Consider the following 13541-nt stretch of genomic DNA (forward strand, 5'->3'; position numbering starts at 1 on the left):
CATAAGCTGATCCTTTCTTAATTCACAGGCCACCTGGCTTTTGAGTAAGCTCCCAGCTATTTGGGAGAAGAGGCGTGGGGCTTAGCTCCTGCCTTGCTTGCCAGTGAAGATCAGCTCATGTGCTGCTCTTGGCACTTGTGCCAGGGGTTGCTGACTCTTGATTTATCTTATATCCTAGGGTGAAAACTGCTAGAGAAATGCTGTGTGTACCAAGTGTAGAAATGTTGACAGCAGTTGGGGTGAGGGGAAAGGCTCCAATTCAGAGAGGGAGAGGAGCTCAAAAGAGGAAGAGAATGCAGTTCAAGTTTTTTTAAAAGAAAAATACATACTTATACTTTGCAATTTTTTTTTAAAAAAAGTTTAAAAGTACTTCTACCTTGCTATAATGGACTGGAACTCTTAACTTTGGCAAGCTTATAGCTGCATGTGTGCTCAACATTGCAGTTCATTGGAAAAAAAATGTGGGAAATGTGATTTATTTCTGTGGCATATGTGATCACATACATGCATGTATGAATTTTATGTGGGAGACATGCAAAATAGTAAATCAATGTTTAACTGTTATGTTCAGCATTTGGATCATATTTGCTTTTTGTGTATATACAAAACCCACCCTCCTTCATTTTCAGTACACTTGGTATTCAGCATTTAGATTTGGAGGAAAAAGCAGTTCTTGAAGCCTTTTGAGGTGTGGAGACCGCTTCAAAGGATATGACTCAACCATGAAGCAACAGTATTCACAGATCATGTTTTCCCCTTACTTTCATTCTGAGTAGCTGCAGTTCATAACAGCAAGCAAGTGGTATTTGCAAAGAAGTGGTTGCTGCCAGCTGGAGGTGAACAGTATTGCTTAGCTGTTGTCTGTTCCAAAGGACTTAGTTGTGGATGTGCAGGTACCTTTCTGTGAAGCAAAACATGTTCTGTTCTTTCATCTTCTACTATGCTAGATATCTGCAAGTTGAAAACTGGAGAAACTTTGCCATTTTGGTATAATAAGGTAAGACTGTTTGGCTCATCTTTGAAGTGTACCATGCCCTAGTGACATGCACATCTTGTTTTAAATACAGTATCCTCTTTAATATGGCAAAACAAAGTAGTCTTTTTTATATGTGAATAGCAAATACTCTGTCACCAGTTATTTTGAAATCCATATACCTTTAAAGATACCTTTTTACGGGAAAATGGCTAATGTGTTGTGTGTGAAATGCTGCATTCCCTTAAACATGTACATGTTGTACAGTCAGAAAAATGAATGTCTTTCACAACTTCAGCATGCTTATCTGTATTCACAAACACTTCACTTCAAAGTGTATTGTTTCCCCCATTCAGGTATAATATGTTTATAGGTTGAAACTGTGAAACAGATTTGTTTGGTCATCCTACAGCAGTTCTCTCTCTCTCTCTCTCTCTCTCTCCCCTGCATCATGCAGTTAAAGATCTTCTCAGAAAATAGAACAGTGGTGAAATTCCACCCTTGGTATGTTCATAATATCTCCATATTAACAGGAGCTCTTGTCTATCTACTTACCAGTTATTTGTTTATAAAATATAGTTGAGATCAGCAGCTTAGTTGCTATTGAATATACTTGCAAACTATTGAATAATATATGGATTGTGTAAGGAAACTATGGCTAGTATAGGCACTGTTTAGCTTATTTTCGGTAGCTGTAAACATCTGGCATATATTTAATTGTACTGCAGCAGAGTACTTGACTTAAAAGAAGACCAAACACATTTATATTCTCTATTGTATAGAAGCAGAGCTAAATCATTCTTCTGATCTGTCATGATCTAAATATTAAAATAAACAATTATGGGCAGCCTCCGTTAATTAAAATGTCTTAATTTTATGTTCCACTATGAGATTTGGACATTCAGAGAACTATTTTTTTCTAAACTATAACTATTGGGGGTGAACTTGCAGGGGGGAAAGATTTGCTACAGTTACTAAAACCAAATTACTGTGTGTGTTTGTCAGCTTTCACAGCAGAGGGAGCTCCTAATTTTTGGACCTTCCATAGGCATAAACATGACAATAGTGCCTGTCGGTATTGCATAATGTTCTGTGTATATTGTGTATTATACAATCTGCAATGTAATTCTGCACTCTTGAGGCAAATTGGAGGCCTTAATTGTGTTCTAATTTATTTAGATTTCTAATCACAAAAATTATCAGTAAATATATCTGGCTCAATGATTTTCAGATTACTAAATAGCGATGAGGAAAAGCACTTCTGATTTTGGTTTAACTGGCACATAAAGGTGGCTTGAGGATCTAAAGTTTCATTTCAGGAAAAAGATGTAAACATCATAAGCTTTTTCATGGACTCTGAACCTTATTTTGTTTGTTTGGAGCATGGCAGCCCTTGGCTCTGAAATCCTGTAAAATCTATTAGCTAGATCCTTTGCAGTTCATCTGCCTCTTCAGACCTATAACTTTTCAATGATCTTAGTCAAAATTTCAGGGAAGCACACACCAGCTATACTGAGAACTGAACATTTTTACACAAGTGAAAGGAGCAGATGATTTAGTTCATGAGTCCCTTTTCCTTCCATCTGCTTAAAGTAGGTTCTTCCATTAGTAGAGTTCATGATACACATGAGATTTTTTCAGAATGTGTGTGTGGTGGAAGTTTTGTTTTCTTTCTGGATTGTGTGGAGGGCTTCGAGCAACATATTCATTCCTGTGTAACTCTGACTTGATTTCAAATTACACACCAATGAATTTGACCCAAGAAAATTTCTATATAACATTGTTCCTGGAAAAAAGTTTTATCTGGTGTTGAATTGCACCTTGAGACTGGTTTTTGAAGATACTGTCTTTTGGCTTTGTGTTATATTTAATATCGTGTGTGGAAGTCTGCAACCAGGCTTTAAGAATATGCTGTACGTTAAAACCATACTTGTCACTTACTGAGGAAAGTGAAATTAAAACACTGGTCATGTGTTGGTTCAGATAGATTTTTTTTCTAACGTATTCTTTGAACTTATTGGCAGTACCGAGGCTCAGATGAATTCTGACTTGTTTGTTGAAAGTACTTGGTAAAAACAAATATTCCTACAGTGCTTATTTTAATGATGAAAGCAGCAGTGTTGGAACTGACAGCGATAATTTCATTGGCTTTGGTATAAACTAGACTTCTTGGCTGTTTAAAACTTGTACATGTCTTCAGGCAAAGAATAGTATGTCACATCTCTGAAGGAGCAATTACGTGGCTATATAAATATGAAATATGCCTTGCTGTACCATTGAAAAGAATGTGCCTGCCTTCAGATAGAGTGGCCTTAGGCACTAGTGAACATGGGCAACATCACATTGGAGGTTGGGAGCGTAGTGGGGTGAATTAACAGCATGCAAGGGTATTACAATATGATTTCTCTAGCCTGTACAGAGATGCTGAGTGTTTGCACATGGTTTGATCACGCTATCTATAAAATACTTTTTGAATCATTAGTTGAGATAGGGTTCTGCCAGATCCAGCAAGAGCTAGTGGACTGGTGACGAGAATAGATTTAACCATACGCCAGCTATTACTATAAATGTATTGTTTGTTTTGCGCCTCAGAAGAATCTGAAAACTGCTGTGTGACCTCTACCCTCTCTTCTCTTGCCCACGCTTGTGTCAGTGTGTGGAAATATGCCTCTTTGTGCTGTGGTGAAAGGCAAGCTGTGTCCAGGCTCACTGGTGTGTAGCTACAGGAAGCAGTGAAAGGCCCCATCAGGGTGTTGGATTCTTTCACTATGGCAGGAAAAGGCTGGCAATGGGCCACTACACTGTTAAAAATAGCATTGTAGATGTTGTTGGAGGCACTTCAGATGTGTAGACCTATAATATACTGAATCCTATTCCCGAAGATTGAGGCCTGTGTGACATTCTACTCGACTCCCCTAACTGGTGTAGTGAGTTTGTGCTTATTTTACCAGTGCTAGCAGTATTATCTGGACTCTCCAAGTTACTGTCAAACATGACAGACAAAAAGGGGTCAGGAAAAGCTTGGAACTAAACATCATTGTTTTTAGATTTTGTATCTGTAATATACTTTAAATTGTTAGTTTCTGCAAAATTTGGCATGACTTGCTACCATGCTGAATATTTACTATGCTTTTTGTGATAACAAAGTTTGTACTTCGTACAAATTAAGTAAATTTAAATTAGCTAATGGGTGTTTAGCTGAAGAGAGAACCATAATGGCAATATTCTGCGCAATATTCATATGGGATGAATAACCTGACCAATTGTTACAACAAGCTGAATGATCTGATCAAAACTATTGCCTCAGTAATATTTTTAGAACACTTGTTGCTAATGATGGGTGGGACCACTCTAACTTGATTTTTTTTAAGGGGAAGAACTATCAGAATACCTATAATAGTTGTCCAAAATTTGTTCGATAGAGGATTTTGGGTCCTAATTGACATTATCCTGTTTTCCCTTGGACCATGTTAAAGGGCACCTTGTGAGCAAAGTTTGCTCAGTTTTCTCCTGTTAAGTGAATGTAACAGAGGAGATGGAGAATGCCAGCAATAAACCTGGAGTCTGCAACCTCTGGTAGACTAGCAGGGAAGTAACTGAAGGATTTAATAACATCCTGGTTGCTGCTATAACCATTCCTTTTTGAAGTTTTAGCTCTTATGAGGAACTGTCTATAAAAGCCATATTACTATGAGAAATGAAGTAATGTCTCTGGGCAGAGAGATTATTGCACTCGTGTGAATACCCTGAAACCTGTAGAATCTCTGAATATCTTGGGCCACTCCCTGAGTTCTCTGCCCTTGGAGAAAAAATTAGCTTGTTCTATCATCTTTGGAGTTGAGATTCAGGTTAAGTAGCTAGTGGCCTATTAAATCCTCTGGTAAGCACTTGGAGTTCTGGAAAAAGCACCCACCAAAGCTTTCCCTAATGAGATTCTTGTCGCTATACTCAATGCGGAGAGCCTCTTTTGTAGTTTTCATGTATCAAGGTACAGAAAATCTTGGATGTCATTCTTTAGAAGAGGATGAAATGACTGACAGTAAAAATGCTCCAGGGCAGATTTCATTTTCAGAAATTTTCCAGGACTCCTAATATCTGTGCAATCAAAACAAACAAACAAACAAAAAAAAGGAATGTCCAGAATTTTTTGTTCCCCTGCATGTGCATGCAAGGTAGGTCATGGAAATAATTTGCCATAGACTTTGGATAACACTGAAACATCTTTCCAAGGACAAATGCCTTCACTCTCCTCTTTATTGAAGATTGTGGCCCAGAAGAACACTGTGTGTGCTAAAATTTCAGGTAAACAGGGACAGTCTTGTGGGGGTGATAGTAGGAGCCTGTATAAGACAAAGCCCCAAATATCAGGATTGTCACTACAAAATTGGAATGTCTGGTCACATTAAAAGCACAACTGGGCTCAGTGATCAAGGGGCAATTAAAGCCTTGCCCTTAAGGGAAGTTCTTCAGCTGACATTGCTTGTCAGTATGGTGTTCAACTCGTGTCAAAACTCAAACTGGCTACTTCAGACTTTCTGGCGATTTAAATTATTTTCTTGGCATTCATGCCAATTTTAGCAAGTTTAGGGATCACGTTGTGTGCTCACATTTCCCAGAAGCTTGATATTGTTGGTATTTTGTGGCTGGCTGGAAGACGTGGGATTATTGCACTTCTTAAGGATTCCCGTACAATGGAAGAAGAGGAATATAAGGGTGGAATCTTTTGTAGGCATGGAATAGGGAAGAGCAGGAAGCATCTGAACCGAGGTGGGTGGAGTGGACAGGAATGGCACAGCCCTTCCTATTCAGGGGATGAGGGAATTACTTCTACCCTATATAACCCTGAAGAAATCTGTCATGGCTAAGGCTAGTGCAAGCACTAGCTTACCTGTGAAATCTGAGTAAATATTGGGTTTTCTCATGACCTGTTGAGGGGAGCACATTAGATGCCCATTTTTTCCTTGGGAGTCAGGAGAGAAAAGGATTAGTCTGGGACTTGATGAGGCAGTGCCAGGAAAGTTAAGTTCTAATTTTGCAGTTTCAGTATGTAACACTCATGACAGATGTCCATTGCTCATTATGGAAGGGGTAAGATTATAGGAGAAAATGGACTGAGAAACATTTGAAGCAAATAATCTCTTAAAGCTAAGGAAGTGAGGGGTTTGCACCCTATATGTGGGGTAGTAGAGATCTGAGGAAGGGGGAATAATATGGAGGTGATGAAGAGAACCTTTCTGGCCCTGCCTTGATTACTTACACGGCACAATTTGTCAGGTACTCGCTGTGTTTTAAAGGAATGATATTGCAGCTTCACAAAATGACATTTGTCGCCATCTGTTCCCCCCTCCCCAGCGTGGCCAAATGAGTGACCTAATTTATACCACATCCAGTAAAAGATAAGTAATTTGATTTTATTAATCTGCTTAATCTTCATGTCTGCATGAAGTTGACTTCCTCAGCACATTTTTAAATATAATTTGACAGCCATATCCTGCAAAAACAAGTAGTAGTCTATAAGGGGCCACAGAACAACTTATTGTTTTTGAAGATATGGGCTAACACGGCTACCTCTGTTACATATCCTGCAAACATTCACGTGAGTGACTTTTTGGCTTTTTGAAAATGGAAATGAACAACATTAAATAGATAGGCCAATACCTAAGTAAATTGGGAAGGGTAAAATGGAGTTTGTGTATGTAGCTTATTGTATAAAACCAGATTTATAGTACTCTTGTCAGAAATGGCAAGCCTGAGAGAGTCAGTGGGCTTTTGTAATCTGAGGCTTTACAAGGTTTCTTTGTATGAGTCTCAGCTGCAGAGAATGTTTGAAATGCCTACCCTGACTTGCTATTTTCCAACAATGACAAGGTATTGGGGACTGAGATGCCACAGAGGAGTTTGGTGGGGGGGAAAAAGATGAATTTAATAAGCACCAAGTCTTAGCTCATGGTGGGTGGCTGGGTGGGTGCACACACACACACACACACACACACACACACACACACACACACACACACACACACACACACACACACACACACACACACACACACACACACACACACACGTGTATGCCAAGAGTTCTGAAGGAATTTAGGAATAAATTACTCATCCAACAGAAGGATCACACGTTTTTCTTCCTTGTCCATAGTACGTACTCACCTACTGGTTTCTGTCTAACCCCAACCAAGTAGACCAGTCTGTGTTCAGTAACTCAATGCACCTTGTTGGTGTCTGACATGCCCATTGTTCTACAATTTATCCTCTTCCCTCTGAGCATTTTAGGAGATGTTAAAAATACACTTGAGTTTGTATCTATCCAAATTGCATCTATTGACAAACTCTAACATCTGGATGTTTGAGGGATATATAGATAATTCTAGAAGTCCCCCACCCCATAGAATCGTAGAACTGAAAGGGACCCCAAGATGTCACTGAGTCCTGTCCTTTGCCTATGTGGCAGGACCAAGCACTATCTGCACCATCCCTGATAGATGTCTGTCTAACCTGCTCTTGAATATCTCTAGTTATGGAGATTCCACAACTTACCTATGCAATTTATTCTAGTGCTTAACCACCCTGACAGGAAGTTTTTCATTATGTCCAACGTAAACATCTCTTGCTGCAGTTTAAGGCTATTGCTGCTTGTCCTATGCTCAGAGGCCAAGGAGAAGACTTTCTCCCTTCTCCTTATTATACTCTTTTAGTTACTTGAAAACTATTTTGTCCTCCTACCCCATGTTTCCACTTAAAAAAAAAAAAAAAAAAAAGGCTGTGTTGTAAGCAGGTTATTTCACCTAAGTATGTTTTTAGTGATTCTAGCACAGTTTCTTTCCTCATGGACAGATGTATTTTCTCTAACAAACTGATTCTCAAACCACTTGATGACTTCTGTGCTTAATATGGCATTACTAATGATCTTGTCAAACATGCCATTTCTTTTAATGTGATGGCATTCCTGCATTTTTTTCTTTTCCGTCAAAACAAAAAATAACATGAACCATGTCAGATGAAATTTTGGCCCCACTGAAGTTCAGAGGTAAAATTCCCATTGACTTCAGTAGGCTCAGGACTTCACCCTGATCTTGTGATGTCTGAGATTTTAGTCTACTAGAAAAGCTCAAAATTCTTCAGATTTTTTTGAAAGCGAACATATTCAGAATGCTTGCTCCTACCTCCTCAGATAAAAGCCTAAGTGTTGCCCAGTTCTTATTGTTTGCTTAACATTATTGTGTAGAAGTGATTTACTTTGGCCTCTGTCCTAAATGTCTGTCCAAAGCTAATAGCACCTGGGATTTTGCCTGATGGATTTTGCATGCTCGAAGGGTCCTTTCAGATGATGGATGAAACTTCATTTTTGTATAGTATCTAAACAATGGGACCTCTTCAGCACCCTGGCTGATTTTTGATTTGAAATATTTTTCCTGTTTGGTGGCGGATCTCATTTACTCATACAAATGGACCCAAATTAGGTATTTTGTCTTTTAGAGATGGACTGTGGGCTAGTCTAATTCTTTGGTATCTAACTTTTGGTTCAGAAATTGATATAGTTCAATGTTAGTTTTCTAGTGTGGATGAAGTCATATTAACACCTTTGTAACATGGTAACTGTCTTTGGAAACTGCCACAGCTTTATCAAAAAAGATATACTTAAATCTGTACAGTAGCTGTTTGACCCTTTAAGAACAGTGCAGTTGATGAAGATCTTTACTTTCACTGGTAAAGGAGCCCATAATAAAGGTCACGTTTGTTCTGTGTTGGTGCAACTGGTTATAGAATCTACCTTTTGTGGTAAAAGGTAATCTTTCCTTCTCTTTTAAAGGATCATTCTGCAGAAAAGCTTTCATGTTTAAAACTAATAGTCCGTTACAAAATGGCTTTTCTGAATGATTAAGGCCTGCAACAATAGCAGTAAGAGATGTGTGAACTGCCCTTGTTAACCTAAGTGTAAAATACATCAAGACTTTCAGCCAACATGTTTGTTTTTTCCTTGGGTTCAGTAGCAGATACGATGACTGGGGCTGTGGGGCTGCTTTTTGATCTCAGTGCTTTCTGACCCTGGGAAATTCCAACTTCCTACATGTTTTGGTTTTTTTCAACCAGTCATTTGTTTTTTAAAACACACTGAAGATTACTGTACATAGCTTCTTAGAATAAGGGCTGTGGATCATATTGTTAGGGGGAACAATGACTGTTGTACATAAATTACAAAAGATTTGCTTGATGATTGACAGCAAAGTTGATGGACATTTGAGGGAGGATAACATATGACTGTTCTCAGGCTGTGGGAGTCATTAACAAAACGTAATTCAATGTCTTATGCACTTGTTAATGTTAGCACAGAGACTAGTATGTGGTTTTGTTTGAGGCAATGTTTCATAAATTGACTTGGCAGTGAAGAATTTGAAAGGTGCCATCAGGAGTTTCCAGAGTACAAAACAAAAAGCAATCAAGTAGCACTTTATGGACTAGCAAAACAGTTTATTAAGTGAGCTTTCGTGGGGCAGACCCACTTCTTCAGACCAATACAGTATGTTTAAAATGGTATAGCTGTAAGTCACTTTACTCCTAAAATGACAATCACTATCACATAAAGGCATGGCTTCCCTGAAAAGTTTGCTGTCGATGACCCCAGTCCTGCAAGTGCTTGAGCATGAGTGGACGGCTATGCCCAAGAAGACTCTGATTTCAGTGGGGCTTTGCATGATTGCAACAGCTGATTTTATGCAATAGATTGCAAGCATGGGGCTTCAATTCTGGAATAACGCCAAGTGAGTATAATAAGCAAAACATGGGGAAGGGGTAAGGTAGGATAAGAGCTGAAATAATAGGATTTTGTGGCAATGCATTTGAAGAATTCCTTTTTGGTTCTTTTTAAATTTTCTGTTTTACACAGTTTAACTCACGCTGTGTAGGTAATGTTGGGGGAAAAGTGAGTTTGAGAAGAAGGTGGTCTTGGACAACTTTCTAGTCTGAGAGCATACCAGGAATGGGAGCATATGTCTGAATTTGATCTGGCATGGTGATATTGATGTAATTTTCCTTGCTGGTAAGATGAGTTATCACTTTGGCTGAAACAAAAACCTGTAAAACAGTTCAGGCATGCTGAATTGCCTCATACCAAATACAATAATCAATATTGTACATGCATTAGAGTGTTTTGTATTTTAAGAAGCATTTCTGGCAGGGGACCAAAAGTGATAAGTATAAGGTTGAAACTTACTTTGCAATCAGAACTAGAAGGCAATATTTACTGCAGACACCCAAATTCAATTTTGGCAGGTGTTCACTAGTGCTTACCACCAATTTATATTTTAAATTTGAGGGTTTGCTTTTCAGATGGTTTTCGTAACACAGTCAAACAATGTTTTTACACCACTACTTTAATTCTTTCTTAACCACAACATCCTTCCTGAAATTTTAACCAAAACAAAGTTTCCTTCAGTGCTCTATATACTGGCAGATGGCACGATTCTCTGTATACTCAGATTTTAGTCACTGACTTTTATGCATGCGAAGGATTAGGCCAACTGGATCATTTTCTTTTACTGGGGTGCACTTCTCAACTCCCTGGGGTTAACTTGACCAAGTTTTCTAGAGGAATCCAGGGAAGCTATTTGTCAGCTTAGGTTGGCTGGTTTAATTAAGCCCTCTTAGCAAGACTATAATAAAACTCTCACAGATTTTCTTTTGAAGTCTGTGCAAGCACAGCAGTCCTTTTTCCAAAATTAGTGTCTCACCATAATTCCAGTAATCAGATTTCCTGGGTTTTACTTCAGGGATTAAGAGTTCTCAACCAGTCTCCCCTTTTTGTCCATTTGGTGGTTTGGACTAGTCCCCTCAAGAGTAGCTGCAATAACAGCCCACTGGGGTTAGGACTCTGCCTTTGACTCCTCTGTTTCCTGGTGGGTATTGCATTTCCTCTTTCTCTTGACTGTTTCTTGCTGCCCTATCCAAGGGTCAGCTAATTAAGGTACACCTCTTTCTCAGATGCTGTGCGTGCAGTTAATCATATAGCCAAGCCTCTGATCTTGAGCATGATATTCCTTCACAATGCCAAAGACCTGCTTTGTGGGTGATAAGTGGGCTGGGTCCTCTGGTACAAATTCAATCTGTTAGCCACTGCTACACCGCAATTGATGCAGATACACGTGTGTGTATATGTGTGGTGACTTTATAATTGATTTCATATTTCTCTAGATGAACATGTAAATATCCTGCCACCTTCTTTTAAAATTTATTCCTTTGTGTAAGGTTCTTTTGCAGTATAGCAGCCCTTTAATTAGGAGGAATGTATTTTTGGAGCAGCTTAGATGTAATGGTAGGCTGTCACAGATTAACTATATTCAATGAGCAGACATTCGACATATTATGGGTTTTGAACACTTGCTTTCAAGGTCACAAAGAGGGACAGAAACTTTATTGGACACAAGATACTTCCTGTGCATTAACCATTCAACCAATATGTGTCTTGCAAATGCCTCCTAGACAGGTTCTGAGGAGATACCGCAAATAATCTATGCCTTTTTTATTTTTCTGTGCTTTGGTATAATATCAGTTGCAACAGACCTAACTCCGAATTTCACTGATGTAACTGAGCTCAGAATCAGATTAATTTAAATAGCATAGTTTACATGTTGTAGCAATTTTAGTTGTCTCAACATTTGAAATGTACATCCCTCCATATCTTTGAGCTGAACGGCATTTTGTCCAGTGATGGCCTGTCATGTTGGAAAGTACGATATTGTGTTTTCTCTTATGTTAATGGCCCTGGAAGCTCTCTGGCTGTATTGTTGAAGCAAACTCTTTGCCGATAGAATAAGACTAATAGGCCACAAGCTCAGTCTTTTTGTTTATACCACATCCAGTTATTTACAACAATTTTTGTAGTGTATTGTGATAAAGCCATTCATTTGTTAAAGGCATGTCATCCAATTACTCATTTGATGGCACAGTATGTTGCAAATTTGGAGAGCTGAATAAAATACTAATTTTGGGAGGTGAAACTTCTGTCTGCCTCAGATGAATGAATAACATGGGCTGTGGTGGGCTGGGGGGAGAGGATCCCTGAGCAGCAAAGCATGTGCTATGGTATAAACAGACGCCTGAATCTTGCAGTTTGTGATTCATAGGAGAAATGTAACTCTGCTGAATAAACTGTCTCTATCATATGCAAGCAGAAAGGGACCAATTATCTAACTGTCATAGCTCTAAAGTGGTACGGGACTTAGATATGGATCAGAATTCTCAAGCCAAAATAGATTAAATTGTGTCAGTTGCAGTAACAAACTTTTCAGATAATGACATGTAATTGTCATGCTGAAGAACACAATAGGATTCTCAAAGACAAACATTTTTCTGTGTGTAATATAAAATGTCTCCAAATCAGCCTTTTTTTTTGGGGTGGTGGGGGGGAAGGTGTGGAGCAGGAGTCAGCAACCCCTGGCATGGATACCAAGAGTAGCATGCCAGCCACGGTTCATGGGCACATGAGGCAGGGGTTCAGCCCTGCCCCTACTCCCCTGATGCAGCTGGAAGCTTTCTCAAAGCCATGCTGCTTGTGGATTAACAAAAGACCAGCTAATGCTACCAATTGCCACCTAACTGGTAAAGCTCTGCATCTTTATGTATTAATGAAGCTGTTTTAAGTAGGACTATTAGTGATTTTGTAAAGTGTCACTGGCACTTTGGCTGTACAGAGAGGTTAAAAGGTTTGAGTTTGGCACTCTGTCTCAGAGAGGTTGCCGTCCCCAGTCTGGAGACTTGTTACAAGGGGTATGACAGTCTGCTTACAGCTTGGGGCGGGGGCGGGGTGGCGGTAAACCACTGCCACCCAGGACATGTCTACTTCCTGAAACTTGGTTCTTGCCACCACCCTCCCCAAGCGCATACTACCTGGTGATTCATCCGGTTCTCCCCCACTGTCAATTTTTTGAGGAAAATTCAAAACTTAATTTCTAAGTTTTAAACTAATAGCTTGTTTCTTAATATGTGTAATATTCAGCCAGTGCTTTCAGCAATATTAGCTGAGAGGAATAGGCTGAGAAGAGCTCAAGGCTTATTTCCTTCAGATCCCTCTTTCTTATTTTGGCAAACCTGCTGCTCAGGTACAGAGCCCTGGTGGTACTCATAATGACAGCAGGCATGACAAGGATGTTTCCACCACTTTGAGAGAGGGTTGATTAAGCTGAGCCGTCACTGCCTGTGCTGCTGTGGCTACACTGCCAATTACATGACACTAGTTCAATGAGAGCTAGCGTGAGTATATGTATGTGAGCTGGGAATGTCACTCCTAGTTAGTAGTATAGGGTGTGCTAATGTTAGTGAAAGCTCAGCTGGCTAATTTGTAACAATGATCAGGCCAGGCAGGTTGCCTGCCCCTGAAGTCCTCAGTACTGTGACATACATTACCTGTTCTGCACAGGTTCACTGGTTGGTGGTGGGGGTGTCAAAGGCAGCAATTGTCCAGGGGCCCAGTGATTGAAAAGGGCCCAGGGCTCCCAGCTGCTGCTGGAGCCCTACACAACACACGCTAGGTAGCATTGATAGGCTGGCAGTAGGGAGGCTA

The 13541-nt window shown here is 39.6% G+C and overlaps 1 protein-coding gene across 2 annotated transcripts in view; it reads left to right on the forward strand.

Moving 5' to 3' along the window:
- The window catches only part of MCTP1 (multiple C2 and transmembrane domain containing 1), a 362568-nt gene that overhangs the window by 119924 nt on the left and 229103 nt on the right, over positions 1 to 13541 (forward strand). The window lies entirely within an intron of this gene.

The sequence above is a fragment of the Carettochelys insculpta genome, chromosome 5, assembly GCF_033958435.1.
Source record: "Carettochelys insculpta isolate YL-2023 chromosome 5, ASM3395843v1, whole genome shotgun sequence".
NCBI classification, from domain to species: Eukaryota; Metazoa; Chordata; order Testudines; family Carettochelyidae; genus Carettochelys; species Carettochelys insculpta.